Raw genomic sequence first — 17,282 nt, forward strand, 5'->3', positions numbered from 1 at the left:
CCTACAGGCTTCAGAAATGGATCTGAACAGATTTTTTTTTTTCTTTGTAAAAGTGGTGCAGAGGATTCTGGGATGGACTAGAAAAGACAATGGGATACAAAGCCAAAGGACCCAGGTTTTTGGAAGACTTAGAAGCACTAACAAGTTGAGGACTGCATATAATTCCTTATGAGGGCACAAAGTGATGAAAATTAAATTACATCAGAAATGTAAGAAAATCTAAGGAACAATATAGTTGTGCCACTGTTGCAGCTGTTTAGAGACAGCATTTTTAAAAGAAGTTTGTTTAATCTCTCCACCGACTTGTCTCCAGGGGTTAGGAGTTTGCTTAGTGCTAGGTCGATGCTTGGTCAGGCTAACGCTTCATGGTTCTTGACACAGCTCTGAAATAGAAGCTTTTACTCTGGAGACAGCAAACAGTGTGGAAGAGAGAAGTGGCAGGAATTTGTATTTCTGTACAGTAGGCATTCATTTCTTTATAGTGCTCTGTTTTGCAAATAGTTCAACATTTTGGATCTTCAAGAGCTGAGTGCCTGAGGGTAAGGAAAGAGATGTGCATATGCAGATTTTCATTTTGAGGCTAATTTGATCTCTAATATTTTAATCTCCTCATATTTGCACCAACCTGAAGTTCTGTTTGCAGAATGCGTATAATAATACAAGTTTAACCTGGAGACAAAATACATCACTTCCCGAAAATGCTTCTGTGCTTGCTTACACCCTACAGTTGAATATCCCAGGAAAGGTTTAGAAAAATATTGTTGGACTTTTTTGAATAATATAAGATAACAATGCACTCTTTTTAGTGCTTTTAGGTATTTTAAAATTCTCCTTTGTTTGTAAAATTTGGGTGGTGCAACCACAACAGTTATCACTGCAGGAAAAGGGACTGAGTCTCCCGTGCCTTGCGTGGGCATCATTGCTAGCAGTAAGAGGGACACAGAAAGACTGCTGGTGTCCATGAAAGCAGCAGAAAGGGAAGAAAATGTAGGCTGTAGTTTGGAAATTCTTCCAATTCTTTGAGCAAGCAACATGAAAAAGAAAAAAAAAAACCAACACTGATCCATTACCCATGCCAGGAGATCAAGGAAAGGTTTGGGAAACATGTGAGGGAGGTGGGCCTGGTTGCCAAATGCTACAGAAGGTTCCTGCAGCCTCCATCTCCATCACCTGAGCGACAGACTAGCAGGGATAGCCAGAACTATTTTTAGCTAACAAGAAAGGGGGAAGCTGATAATGTGTTAATCACAGCACAAGTCACAGATGCATACACCAGTTCCAAGGTGTCACGTATATGACGAATGCAAGCACAGGGGGAAGTGGAAGGAATCTGTAGACTGCTGTGAGGAGCCTCAATAATAAATGAGAGGAATCGGAAGTGCCTGTGAATGCCAGTTTTGAAATATCAGTGTAAAAATGCTATGTAACTACCTTGCTTAATTACAGTAGTACTTGTCGCTTATGCTTCTGAGGTGTTAACTGGAACCTTTCTCTTCCACTTACGCTGCAGTTCATTGCACACTGGTGAATAACTTACTATTAGGGCAACTAGAAATATTTTATACTCACCTGCTTTTTCATGTAGCTATTGGTGTCTTCTCAAGCTACCAACCAGGCATTCTGTGAGTGGCAGCAGGTGAGCCACTAACTTAATTGGTATCAGGTGTATATATCACAGACCAACAAATGACTTCTTCCATTCTAATGTGCTTATAACAGTTTTACCCAGGGACGGGGGGGGGGGGGAAGCCAGATGTGTTATTCTGTGCAACAGATAAAAGATTGAGCCTTAAGAGACAGGGTTATTAAAAACTGCACCCTTCACCTAGGAATCTGATAGGATTGATTGTACAATCACAATGACTGTCCAGTTACAGTGGGACCATCCATATATAATGTCTGAGGGAAAAACATATCTTTCACACTTCCTGTCTCTGGTGTCCCAACTTTAATATAACATTAAAATTTGTCAAAATTCCCCTTCAGCATATTGCATCCCCTGTGAGAGAGTGTTCGCTTTGGATTTTCTTAAGGTCTTTGTTCTCCAGAAAGCAAGATGCATTTAAGATGATCATAATTTTATTAAAGAAGTATTAAATAAATATTTCCAGTTTTTGAGGTTTTTTTTGAATGGTCATCAATTTCGGAAGACATCTCCATCCAAAAGTGATCTTTTTCCTGACTTGTAGAAGAACACTCACCTTATCCACATTGGGATGAAGTAGCTGAAAGAGAATTTCCTCTCCGGATACAGAAATATTGCCTCTTTCCAAGTTCCATTTTCTCAGTTGTTGAGTGATTATCAATTATGTAACAGTGACATTTTGTAAAGTGTCATCTGTGGGTGGTAGTGAATTGGAAGTAAGAGAATGTCTTCCACAGAAATGAACTTGTCAAGGCTGGTCATTAGCTGGGTTTTGGGGCCATGGGAAATGCAGCAGTAATGATAACAATACTTCTTACTTTTTTTTTTTGCCTCCCTCTAGAAAATGAATCAAAGATTATGTAAAAGCCTCTGAACCCATTAGTAAGATATTCTAGAGCACAGTATAAAACAAATTTGTCATTGCCTATATACCATCAAGTCACTCAGGCAACTGATTTTATATGGTTTTCTGAAATATACAGTGAATTGTTCAATTCTGCACCAGACTGCCCCAAGTAGCTAGCAGCTTGAAGCTTAGGGTGTCAGTGAAAAGATCAAGTTTCAAATTCCTGTTCTAAATTTTACCCAGCAGGGAATTGCACCAGAGTATCTTAAAGCCTGGGTTTGTGCCCTAGTCACTCAGCTGTTCACTCTTCACAGACAATGGGGACAAGAAGGAAAGATGTGATCTCCACCCTTGTTTCAATTGCTTCTCCAACCCCTTCCTCCATGAATTCCTGGAAATTAATATTTTCAAATTTTCATTGGCATGAAAAGCCATTTCAAAAACCTCCAGATCTCTTTAATATCTGCTTAGTCCTATAAGTGTCAGACAACTTCAGTCTAGGAAAGCACTGCCAGTTTTAAGCCACTGGAACAACTTACAACTGCAATGGTAGATATGTCTTTGAAAGATGTGCTCCAACACAACCACAACTCCTTGACTGGTACCAGTAGCATACTAGACTAATGATGAGTATAAATTACTACAGTGACACATGACAGCTTGTGTCATGCAGAAATTCAGAGTAGCTGATCACCTGTTTCCTGAGAAGGACTTTGCAGATGTGATATTCATGACTGAATGAGCAGAATTATTTCCTGCTAAAAGCAGCAATTACAATGGATCTACCTGAATATTCAACCCTATGATCCTGGAATGCACAAAACATCTACTCCATGAACCTGTTGCTGGAATGACTCAAGCATTTAGGAGGTAAAGCACCTTCAAATAATACTCTCATAGCACAGCACACAAAGTATGTCTTACAATAAGCTCTTACATTTCAGTTCTGCATCTCTTAAAATGACTTGACCATAAGCTGTAGCAGTTCTGTGGGGCCAAAATTTAATTCCCCTTCAGTTAAAACTCCCTTTATCTTTTCAAGACATGGAGCATTCAATAAGAAAAAAAAAAAAAAAGAAAATGTCACACCATTATGCCAAATTGAGCCCTGGATTCACCAAAAAAAAAAAAAAAAAAAAAAAAAAAATCCAATCTGTTTTGTCATTAAGTAACAAGCAGCTGTTTCTCCATTGTAGTCAAGGTTGACACTTGACCATTTCCCACAACAGTCTCTCTATTCCCACTATTTTATCTGTTGTAATTGCTCATCCATTTATGTTTTGTATCCTCCTGGTTCTATACAACATCCCGGCTACCTACAATTCATTATACTTGACAAATCTTTCCCTGTGAAGGTTTTGCATAAGAAATCCCTACACGGTATTTTATGCACCTTGATAAGGTCTATTCACATTTTCAACACCAGAGATTGCTCTTCAGTTAAAATCTATTATTGTCACTTTACAAGTCTCTCCCATTCGGGAGCTCAGAAGACTCTAAAATTAATTCCCCTGCTACATAAGGAAGTATTATGGTTTTTCCTCCATCTGTGCAAAGAGGGTATCTTCACCATCATCCTGCTCATCCAATGAGCTCCATTTGAATAGAAGCCTCTGTTAGAGTCAGAAAAGCACAGAAGCAGTGTTTGTTCAGAGGATTACCCATAAAGCACCTATTCCAGGATCAAGGCCAGTGTCTTTTTCAAAAACTTTCCCATGGTGATATATCAAATCAGAGGCAGGATAAGAAACAGAACTAGCATCTCCTGACCCCTGCTGCTGGGATCTAAATGCAGGAGACTACCTTTCCTCTTTTGCAGCAATTCATCATTTCTGCAACACGATGCCCGTGTAAGGCTGGTGTTACATAACAAACTCGCATAATAAAGTTAAATTGTCGTTTTGTCAGACTTACAGAAGGTTTTCATTTTGGGTTCATGTTTAAAAATAATATAAATTATCTTGCCACAATCCCTCTTCATTTTCTAATAAATAAGTTTGGCAACCATGGTAGAATTGCCGAAGAAAAATAAAGAATACATTCCTTAAGCTGATTACATTTCTGGGAAAGTATGTGTGCCAGGCAATTAAAGAACTTGAGTGTTCAGTTTATACAACACTGGCTCATCTCTATCATCTTTGTCAAAGACATCTACAATTTATAGCCTACCATAGGTTACCCGGCTGGTTCAATTTGTCTTGTCTTTTATTAAAAAACAACAACAAAAAAAGTGCCACCTCTGAACTTTTACACTCCTGTGTGTTTTAGCTGTGAGTCCTAAATGGAATCTTCCATGAATAATTCAAGTTCCTCAGTTTCTTATTTTAGCATCAAAATTGTAGTGATACGTGACTAAAGGAAGTCTAAGCAAGATCCTATGGAGCTCTAAGCCAATCTGAAAATTAGGTTAAAGACAGATACTTCTACGACAACAATTAATGAAAATATTGTTGCATAGCTTGTTGAAACAACATTTTAAACTCCATTGATTTATCTAAAACTTGGGACGGGGAGTGGGAGGGCCAGAAAGCCAGTGTTAATCTATAATTAAGTATGTAAAACTGAAGAGCACTACAGCCAATTTTGGAATGCTACTTATTTGGAAGATTTCCAATATCAGCAATGGTGAAAGGATATAAAAGGTGATGACTGTACTTGTATTACGTAGCAATGATTTTTTCAAGAGCGGTATCAAGAGGCAAACAACAGGTTTTTTCCTTATTACATCATTCTCCAGATTGTACCAGTTTAGCAAGTTTAGTCTGAGGAGGAAATGATTCAGATTTCATCACTGCAGCCTAATTCAGCTTTTGTTACTTGTTTGAAAGAAGAAGAAAAAGCATTCATGCAATTTCTAACCACATCAATTGAGTTAAAAGGTGACTAATAAAAGGTCTTGAACCTGTTGCTGTTTATGATTGAAGGAAATTTTGCCTCAACTTTACTGGAGGAAGAATAAATCCCCATACAATTTGGATTTCATATAAATTTTTAACTTACATGGGACCTCCGGCTCCAGTAGAATCCAAAAATATTTTAAATGATACTTTCTAGCTTAAGAAAATAAACAGGATTCTATGCAATAAATATAATCTATCCAGCACCAAAACAAATCGATATAAGTCTTCCTCAAGCAAGCATTTTATTTCACCATGGTAGGTGGCAGGACTCAGTTTTGTTCTGCAGAAACTCCTCTGTAAGATTTAGGTGCAAAGTAGAAAAACTGCAGAGAAATAGACATGTAAACATTGCTGCCCACCTCCCCCACCTCACCACTTGATTTAAAAAAAGTACTCACCACATTTGTGTCAGCTAGGAAAAACTGCTACCTCCCTCTTTCCCAAAACACATTGCAGACCGCTAGTGCGTTAAGTAACATGGGAGCTAAATCAAATTTGAGGCACCTTTCTTCTAGTGCTTAGCCACAATGAAATAAGACCTCAAAACAAATTCTTTGCTTTCTCTCCCCTAACTGACCTCGGAGATAAGAAAAAAATATACGTGTCTCTTGAAACATGTTTTAAAGCATTTTTCATAGTATCTCAAATGATTTTATTCACTTTACTTTAAGGTTGAGTTTTGGCTTAACTATTTTATTTAGCTGATAAGATTTTTCTCCATTTTTGCATCACTATGTCACTCTCCCTGTTGTGCCTTAATACACTAAAGGTAATTCAAAAGATTTCTGTTCTTGTTCATGTATCATCACTTTATGATTAAATTTTTGGATTTCCCATAAAATTGAGTGAACAATTACTTGGGTTCATTAAAATGTGCCGTTTAAAAAAAAACTGTATATGAAATATCGAGAAACTGCTTCCATAAACTTGCAGCTTTATGTACTCTGTATAGCAGCAGGTAAAATATCCTGTCATTTATTGGATCAGCTCTGTTGAATTTTGTAGCCTTCCTGTACCTAATTGGTGTCCAGTAAATAAGAAAGCAAGTCTATATGCAAAGATTCAGGTTACAATTTTGTTCACATATCATCCACAGAGTTTCCTGCCCCTTCAAAACATTGCATGTTGTTAAACTTTGTAGGACACCGTCAAGCACAGCTTTGCTTCCCAACCTCTCTGGCCGTGCCCGGTTTTCACTTAACCTCACATGCCGTTGACTTTACATAATGTATTGCCACATCCCTTTTCCCCCTTAATTCAACTATAATTTTTATCCCACCCTCTATTGTAATTCTTTGCTTTACCAGCATCTTTAGCAGATGTCTCAGATTTGCGAGCTCCTCATTTCCCATTGGTTTCTCCAGATTATTACTCTGAAATACTTTTTTTTTTCTGTATGCTGTGGTTCCATTTTGACTGATGCATCACTCATCATTTCTGTACTATCCTTCCTTCCTTCCTCAATATGTCTACAAACATCTAACCATACTTAACCTTCTCTGCTCTAACACACCAATTTTGCTACACTTCACAGAACCTGAGACTACCTTGACCTTCCTGCACCACATAACACTAGAGAACATCCAGAGAAAACTAGCAAAGAGATCTTCTGTTGAGGCATTCAGAACTCCCCAAAATTTTTTCCTACACCAGTGACAACACACACCATGACCAAAGGTTTCGTCTCAGCTCTTGTCAATTACTTTTTACCCAACTAAGAATCAACAAGCAATTTTGAGGTCATCCTATTCCCAATTGTAACTACACAACTGATGATCAAACCTCCCATTCCTTTGTAATTACAATGTCTGTGATTACCTTCATACCACATAATAGTTGTTCTAACCAGACAAGTCCTTTCACTCGCCCTCTTACAGTCACCCAGGATCAAGGAGGTAAGCAGTGAAGCGAGCCTACACAGCCATGTTTCATTTTACTGTGTCTCAGTCTTAGATTACCGGAAAAGCTTTAAAAAGCAGCTGCATGGATGGCTACGGAGTGAAGCCTTGGCTGAGCAGGACACCAAAAGAGGATGGTGCGGGGAGGCTACCAAAACAATTGTTAAAAAGGTTATGATTGCTCTTTATAGATGGATCACAGGGATAAGCATCACTGAGGAAGAAGTGTTAATTAGTCAAATGAAAAAGCTGGCACAAGACAACTGGGTGTGAGCTTGTCACGAATTAATGTAAGCTGAGATTTGAAGCAAGGTCTCTATCCACCTGGTGTGACAGTCCATCCGTACAAGGTACGAGGAAAAGAAAGGATTCACTTTCTTTTTTAAAGTGTGACAAATAGAGTTGTGGCTACCTCTAAAATAGAAGACTGAATTCAGAGATGAAATAGGTATCTCTTCCAGTCCTTCAGAGTCATATTCTTTTAAAGATAAATGAAGGAACCTTCAATATATTACAAAACGTCACTTCCTGAATGCACATACACCACCTTATCGATCATCTAGCCTGTGTACTGAATACATTTTCTCCCCATTAGTCTTTCTAGAGTGCTTCCACCCTCTGGCATAGCTACAGCTCCTTTCTTGCACTTGAGTGCACTAAATAGCTAAGAGTTTAATTCAGCCACATCCAGTTTTATTATATTTCACCCCCTCTAGCAAGCATAGCTCAGGTGGCTTCATTCAAGTAACTGATCATCCACAGTCAATCAAAGAACTCCAATGCAAGAAGCAAGTTTGAGATCAATGTTTTCCAACAGGTAAGAAAAATATCTAGGCTGCGAAGTCAATGAGACAATTGAAGCACTTAAGTAAAGCACATATTCAAATGCTTTTCTTTTTTGAAGCTACAACTACTGGATCCCACATAGAGATTTCTGTGTTTTGTTTGGTAGTGTTTTTTAAAAAGAAACAAAGCTTTTCTTCCTTTAAAAGGTCAGGCTAAGATCATGCTTAATAGACCACAGACGATATATCAAAGATTTCAGAATACTTTTGAAGTGGAATTAAATCATATTTCTTCGGTTAAGTGTAGCTCATCATAGGAGTTGAAGTCATCTCAGACATCAGAGATCTGCAGGCTATTGAGCTCTTGTTATTAAATGTTTTTGCCATTTCAGCTGACTAGTGCCTAAAGGCTGATTGCGCAGAATAGTTATAACTTGCTCGGGGAAGAAGGGGCAAATCTGGTCTTCTCTCAAGTTGGATTAATGAACCTATTGTAAATAACATATTTATAAGCATCACTGGATGGTAGACAACAACCTAATTCAAAAATGGCCAGTATAAAACTCTAGAAAATTTGGAGGAAAGACATATGAGTAAAAAAAAAAAAAAAGTTATTTCATATTTTTTATTATTTATATTACCTATTTTTGTACAGAAAGCATTGTCAGCTTTTCCGTTATACAAATCTGTTCTTAATAGGTACTACCCCCAAAAACCATAGTAAGACAGGATAGCACATGAAAAAAATCAGAGCCTTCCTCCATTAAAAAATAATTACAGTTGTAGTATTTGGCTTTCTAATATAATTAAAAGACAACTTAAAGCTGGATACTTTGATTTCCTTTGTTGCCTTTTTACATTGCAATCTGAATCTCATATAGTTAATTTAAAAGGGACAATTAGAGTCTAACTAGCTTGTGATATTTTTTTCTTTTATAGACTACAAGTGCAAATCTAACAGTTAAACTGATAATTTGGGATAGCAACTGATCGCTTGTCCTAGGCAGTATTCAGCAAGTTTAATTTTATGCATCTAGGTGAAGAGTTGCCCAACAGCCAAACACACAAAAAAAGGTAGAAAAGAGGAAAACAGTAAAAAGAGGACTGTGTAGTTACTGCTCTCAGGTTGGTTAGGAAAACAGTAAAACAAAGTGAATATGTTCTCATTCAAACAGTCTTTAAATGTTGCCCCACTAGAAGCATTACATAACCAGTCACAAAGTTTTTGCCTTTAGATCACAAAGTGTCTCATCAAAATTGCATCTTGAAGGAAAGAATATCACGACTTATTAAATATAAATATATGATGTTAAAAACTGCTTTTAGTGTGGTTATGTAATATTTATTGTTCTGTGGCTAAGGTCATATAAAGATCACATGTGACAGGTGATGTATTTTTATTACTCTCTTTATGTTAAATGCCTTTCTACTAAGCTAGTTTAAATGTTCTTGTCTCCTTGTCCTGGAAAGTATTTAAATCATGAAGTTCATAGGAACTGTTATACTCCAAATAATTCAGGAGCCAAACCAGAAGTACTTCAGAAGTTACCTTTTGGAGATACCAGAGTTCGGGCTCAGGTGGCAGAATCACGTTCTTGTTTCATGTGCCAGACCATTGCAAAACTACTACATTTACCCAGTTCTAACAGGTCCTGGTACAATTTCCACACTCCAGCTGAGACCACCAAAACTACTATGTCCAAGGCTATACTGACCCACATCAGAAAGCCATTGCCCAGCCTGGTACAATTGCCAGAACATTGCTCAAGAGAGAGCAGGGCAGTGCAGTAGGTCGGGACAGGGTACAACACCTCCTTGTCTGCTCCTGGCTCTACCTGGCCACACGTAACCCTCTCTTTCGAAGCCACAACATTCATCAGTGGGTTTAATTACCCTAGTTGACACCCAAGGAGAGTGTTGCTCATTCAGAGCTGGTAGGACAGAAACACTCCATGAAAGCAGGAGAAACTTCCCACCCCTGTGCTACTAACAAGCTTCAGCCCTGACCTAAAAGCAGCAGTAAGCGTTGAACTCCAGGTCTGTAGGGCCATGGCCTCTCTTGGTCACAACCATTTGTGACTGTGATTTATAATTACAGTTTCTGATTATTGTAGTAAGGACTTTCTAGGATAACTAAAACATACTTCCTTCATTCTTTGCCAGGAATGGGGTCTTTTTCATCACTAGAGAACAAGTATCAACATTTAGAGAAGAGTGGATGCCTTTGTTCTTGTCCGACACCAAGGGACTTCTGTTTTTAGGGAAGACAAGCCACTCCTTCGACAACACCTTTGCATGACCAGTACAAATCATTGTGTATCTATATTTGCAAAGTGCTGCCTCTGTTTTGATAAAGTAAACATAGTCTGGAGTACTTTTATGGGTTCTAAATGAAGAGAGGACCAGATCTTCCTTCCTTTGAAGTTGTGGTTAACTTCCAAGCTACTTCAAAAGGGAAGAAGTTTGGGTACTTGCTCAGGTATAACAGGTATAACAGTGGAATTTAGCTTAAGGTATAGGAAAACGTTCCCATCAATTGCAAAAATAAGAATAAGCCATGTTCAACCCAAACCCACTTCACTACTTTTGCAAGACGACAAAGTATTTGCTAGCAGTAGAGGGATTTCATGGCCTTACATCAAAGTTTGGGGCTGTAATTCAATGAAGTCAAAGCTTTTTCTACCAAGATAGACTAACATGGCTTTTTTTACTCTTTTGTAAGTGCTAAAGGTACCAGATATTCATACATATCAGTAATTATAGTATTGTACAATATCACACACTGAAAACACAGTAAAAAATGTAAATGGGCTGTAAGTGTCAATGCAAATTCTCCCATTCTGAGAATGTGCAATATGCAAGCATGGGTTATTTATTAATTTTTGTCATCACTGATTGATATCTTGATTAATTGCCAGAAGGCATTGGACCAGGTGTTAACTATGTGCAGATTGGATGCAGTGTTCTGTGAACTTCACGCTGTATTAAAGGCACAGACATGCCCAGTTGGAGCAATAAGCCTTTGTTTGCTTTGGCAGGGCTTGCAGCTCCCCGGGGCCAGTGCCATAAAGAGGTTTCTGTTAGAAGCCGCAGTGCTCATTGTAGAAAAATTGCCCCTCAAAAAATTAGCATGGTACAATGAAGGATGCATAATGTTACGCAAATGACAGCTGCTTAGCTGAAACAATAGCCAGGAGATGGCATTTGCCAGGGTGCACATCTCATGTAAATTAACTTACTAACTGTTTCAGGAAAAATAAAAGAAGTGAAGCCTGAACCTGTACGACCACTTCAGGGATCCATCCTGGGGGCACAGAAGAACTGCAAACTCCCACTGATATCAAAGAAAGTTGGACTGAGCCCTCAGCCTCTGCCCCTCAGATGCTGCCAGGAGCCGAGCGGGCACGGGCTGCCAGCAGCAAAGTTTGCCTTGTTGGGGCAGAACAAAGCCTTGGAATCTGCTTTACAGGTGGAAATCCAGAGCCATTTCCCCCAAAGCAACAAATCCGCAGCTGTTGAGCCAGCACGGAAGGGAGACCACCAGAGCCCCCAACTCACAGCAGAGAGCAGAGACCAGGGTGGAGGCGTGTGTGGGCTTCGTCCTGCACCACGCTCTGCTTTGCCCACCTTGGGGAACCCCAGCTCCACTACAGTTGCAACTCTAATCTCTAGCCACGCTCGCTCAGGGGATGGGTGGAATTTCCCCTGATTTACAGCCATGGGGGAAAGGGCCCAGCGGAGCGAAAATGCTGCAAGGGGGATCAGAATCAGTGCCTGGGCCTTTGTGTCCTCTGCACAGCAGAAGGGACATTGTCCTTGTTCAACCGATTAGAAATACTAATCATTGACATCAAAATCTAGCCTTGCAGTGCAGGATGAACCAGAAAAGGCTATGTAGCACAAAAAAAAGAAACAGCATTGGGGGGGAAAGAGTTGCAATCTGCTCTGGGTTGAGTTGCATTAGGTTTTGCATCTTCAAATCTAGAAATGTCTTGGTTTATTCTGAGCATCTTGGCGGAAGATAAATTCCCAAGAACGTACAGCATAATATGAGGGAACAGAATCAAAGTCATGTGCTCAATTTAACACTAACGCATAATTTTATTTATTTTTAATAGATTTAGGGGGGCGTCGGCCAGATGCGTCAACAGAAATAAGCAAGATTCAGCCCCAGAATCCAGGACTGTAAGAGAAAATACGCTGAAAGCTGAGAGTAAAGCAACCAATCATTTGTCATTTCCAAGGGAGGCGAACAAACACTTAATATACAGGAGCTGGAAGGGGGGAAGGAGGAGAGCATGGAGCATTGGTTTGATTTACACAGGAGTTTCCCTTCAAGGGCAAGGATTAACACAGCCCATAGTGAAAAGGCGGGAGAGCTCTAAAAGCAAACAAGGTGGTGTTTGGGTTTTTTTTTTTTTTTTTTCCCTTTTCTTCTTCTTCAGAGAGAGCCCCGTGATATTGCAACTGTTGCTCATCACATTAGCAGTGTGGGAACAGGAAAAAACCCGTACCATGAAGGGGGGAGAGGGGAGGAGGGCTTAGGGTGTGGGGGAGAGGAGGGGGGGGCATTGGTTGACAGCAAAGCGAAGCAATTAAAATCTAAAATAAGAGGTGGTTGTGAAACGGTCTTTGCATTAGGACACAGCCAACAAAAATGTTTACTTTGTAACAGAACTACTATGGTCTGAATAATAAATCAAGACCAAGTAATTACTCATCACCTATTTGGGGATGGAAAAGAGCGATGACGCCAGGGAGGCAGGGCTCAGCCTCGCCGAGCCCCAACGGCCACAGCGGGAATTAATGTGGCTGCTACTGCTGGAATTAGGGAATTGTATTTGCATAATGTGAATCCGCAGGTCTCGCCTTGAGCCTCCAAACCATGTCCAGTTGGGAGTAATGGGAAGCCAGTGTGGCTAGATCAGTGTAATAAAACCTATTTCAGAGACCACATCTGCGATTATGGGGTCCAAATTTTAAGGTGAGTCTTCTAACAATAGTAGAGTCTTGAAGGACAGCATACTTTGTGGAGCCACCCCTAAGCAGCCCATAGACTGGTGCAATATAAAAAGTGAAATTCAACAGAAGCTTTGATTAAAGCACAAAGCAGATGTTTAAAGTTATTTGAATATAAGATCCCGTTGTAAAAATGTCACACTTTATGAACCAACAGATTTTGAAACAAACAAAAAACTCAATCACAAACCCTTCAAACTTGTTGACACAGTGAAAATCAGCAGCAAGCATCAATAGACATGGAGACAAAAAGCCACATGCCAAGAAAACTCCTTTTGGACAAATTCAGCCACGGGTTGCCATACCAATAAGCTTAAAACAAGGGAACTGATGTAACTCCATTATGGATTTCAGTCTGCTAATACGTACTAGCCTACAACCTAGTCTTATGTTTTCAATAAAGGTTTTCCGTTTCTTAATTTAAATTTAAGTTTACTGAAATATTAACTGTCTTCACAGATAAATGCCTTTTGGTTTTGTGTTGTAGACAACTAGTTTTGTGCAACTTAGACTAGCAATCTAGTCAATGGACATTCAATTGTACTTTACAGTACATTGGTAAAGGATACATTTCTACAGTCATAACTGCAACCAACAATTCCTTTGGACTACACATAAGAGCAGGCTGCAGACCAGTCTCATGGTAGAGTTGTAACATAAGCTTTGGGCATAGGAATACCAGGAACATTCAACATAACCCTTCACAACTGGACAACTATGACATATAATCTTGCTCATAGACTTGTCTTCGTGCATCTTAAAAGTTGGCTTTGTTGTCCTTTTAGAAAAGTTTTCCAGAACTTCACAGTTTTGTTGATGATTAGAAATCTTTGATTTCTATCTTAACCATACTCGTGACCAACTTAACGTTTTGCTTTGCTGCCAACACTGTTCTTTGTATTATTTTTTCCCCCATCTTTACTATTTACCCACGTGATTTGTTTATAGACAGCAATTATGCCTGTTCTCTGCCTCCATTTATTGAAAGAGTCAAACTTTTCAATTCCACTCATAAAATAGACTCTCCTTTTTTCCAGTCCTCTATGCTAACCTTCCTTTGAAGCTGCTCCAGTAAACCACTCTCTGTGGAATATAGGTGACTAAAAGTTACATCTTATTTTGTGTACACAAAGCCTTATTTACAAGCATTAAGAGCTCATGCATCTACTGTAAACAGTTGCCTGCACTCTATTTGCCTTTCTGGTGGTTGGATCACAAGGTAGCTCACAATGATCCTCTGTTCAACTGCTGTGCCCTATAGTAGTTGTGCACCCTAACAGTACCACTATTACTACTTCTCTTACTCAGTTTCTCGTTGATAAGCTCACAGTTTACCACAAAAACTAACGCTGGTGTTCCCAAAGTCATGACCTTACCCTTTGTACCACACAATATAGATTCCTGGTCATTCAAAACCTAGGCTGGCCCAGGTATTACAATGCTTCATGCATCTATGCCTCCAATGTTGTTGATAGCAACATATCCCATTGGCTCACCAACATTTTTTTTTTTTGCCCTGAAATTGTCTACTATTCATCTCCCTGGAACAAACAACAGTGTTTTCTTCCCTTCGCTAGTTTTACAATACCTACTTTACAATACCAAACTCTACCTTCTCAACTGATACTTTCTTGTGTAGCACTGCAAAACAAATATGTTAGATCTAGCACAGTTGGCTTGCCTATAGTATCAGTTATCACATCAAAGAACACTATAGGATTAGTCTGGCATGATCATCTTTTGTTACAACTACACTACATTTTTATCACATTCTCCACTTACTATCTTTTCTACTTTCCCTCATAATTTGTTCTGAAGAGTTGCATACTTCTCAGGCTAGACTAACAAGTTTGTAGTTGCCCAGATAATTTTTCCACATTTCCTTATGTCTATGGATAATACATTTGCTATTCCACAGTCACAACATCAGCTTGACAAATGCATTCAAAATCCTCAGTGGTGGAATTCCACTGTGCACTGCCAGATTTTTCAGGTTGGTTTTTTTTGGGGGGTTTGTTTTTTTTTGTTTTTTTTTTTTTTTTTTTTTTTTTTGGAATGCAGGCTGCTACCTGCATCTTGAGTGCTTTAAGTTCTTCAGTCATACTTCCACCTCAGATGTGCCAATTTTCACTCTACACACTCACTCATTAGAAGTCTTGGTTTCACCTTCACACTTCAAATTATCATATTTATCTAAAAACTAGATGCAAAGTATCAACTTACTTATTGGAAGACTACTAGCTTTTTGATTGCATCACTGCTGAGCAACCTCACTTCCTTGTTCCTTGTTCTTTTTTATTTGTATGGATAAAGAAAGTTTTACTATTTAACTTCCTTTGCGAGGACACGGTCAGCTTGACCTCTGGCGATTCTGAAAGCAATACAGAGGCTCAAGAAAGTTTTCAGCAATCTGTTTTTTTCATCTATATGTTGACTGAGCTGCAGGACTTTCAGGTTTGGCAAGACATATGGAAGAAAAAGAGACTTATAGTACACTGCAAAAATCAGAAGAATACTGCCAGCTCTCTAAAACTGCACATTTACTCTGTAGAATAAAGACAACAATTTAGGTATTGAAAATGACCTTTAAAAATCTAATCAAAATTTGGTATAAAAAGGATTTACTACTGAAATAATCTGAGTGCAGTCAAGACAAATTATCATTAGAACCTTATTTTCTCTCTTGAAATCATGCTTTGACAGCATGCACATATGCTCACAAGCACTGTGAGCTTACAGGAAGCAAAGTAATCTGTGAGGGAGGTAGCTTAAGGTCAGTTCCCTTAATGTACGATGCTCATTATTATAGCAATGTTCAGGGAAATATGAGGTAAATTTATATTCATAACTGCAGGTCATTTTTGCCTCAGACTTCTGAGGGTAAGGGTGATAGGGGTTACCCCATCCCATCCACCTCTTCCCCCATCTGTAGTGAATGTCATTGGGAACAACTAAACCTCAAATTTTATCATGTCACTGAACAAATTCCCTGAATGACAAGGGAAATTAGTTTGGAGAATTTGCAGTAATACTAGTTGACTATTAAAACTAACTGTACCAATTTCTTGTCTTGTTTTACAATGCACTATCAAATTCTTTAATAAACCGCAGCAACTGATGTCTTCTGGGAAAGTGCTGGATGGATAACTTGTTCTGTCTTAGCCTAACTAGAAGCACCCAGAATTGTTGAGATTGTGTAGCCTTTGGGACAGGAGCGGGGAAGAGGAAAGCAGCTGTTACCTCTACCTTCCCCCTCCCAAAGCGGAAAAGTGAATTGCTGTACTCCAGCCTCAAGGATCATAATTATGAATCAAGGACTTTGATAGTGATTTCCCAAAATAAGAACTAGTCGTTTTCAGACTCAACATTTATCATCAACTTGGACGCAGCCCAATTCTTCTAATTGAAGAAGGGAATATCTGTGGTCACCACATCCAGGTCATTCCTTGCAGGGTCACTGGCACAGATGCATTAACACAAGGACAGAATTGCTCCTCACATCTTTTACTCCCAGCTTCCCTCTCATTCTAGGTGAAGTCCTCAGGTTGAGAGCCCTGACTGAGATAAACACACTTCCTGCAGACTTGGGACTATGCCACAGCACTGTGGAAACTACCAAATGGTAAGCAGGGAGGGCCTTGTGAGGACTCAATTTTAAAATGAATGACACCATGGTCTTTTCAGTGCACATCCAATTTCTGGAGGTTTTCCTCACCCTCCAGCATCCTGGCTACGCACCTTGGCCTGCCATGCCAAATCTGAGCATGTTCGTCTGAACACGTTAAGGAATATGTGACAGTCTCAATCTGATCACAACATTGCTGGAGAATGAGGTATACCAACATGAAAATAGTATGAGGATAAAATCACCTTCTCAGTCAGTTCAGCATGGGTCCTGCCAAATCGTGTGCCAGGCAGCTGTGAAAACCCCAGGAGCTTTATTCAAAAAGTGGCTACCAAACACGCCCACATGCTGCCAGTATTGTAGGTCTTACCTACCCTCCAATTACAACAGATTCAGATCATGCTGGTTACAGGAGGTTTATACCCAGGCACCAAGCTATGGCATCAATGTCCTGCTTCATCTGTGTTGAGTTCCTTGTATAGACACGCCCCAAGTTCAATATAATCACCATTAGAAATCTAATGGAAGTTGTTAGAGGAAAACGTAACAGTAATTGCTTCTGA

The sequence above is a fragment of the Chlamydotis macqueenii genome, chromosome 6 (assembly GCF_036417535.1).
Source record: "Chlamydotis macqueenii isolate bChlMac1 chromosome 6, bChlMac1.mat, whole genome shotgun sequence".
Classification (NCBI taxonomy): domain Eukaryota; kingdom Metazoa; phylum Chordata; class Aves; order Otidiformes; family Otididae; genus Chlamydotis; species Chlamydotis macqueenii.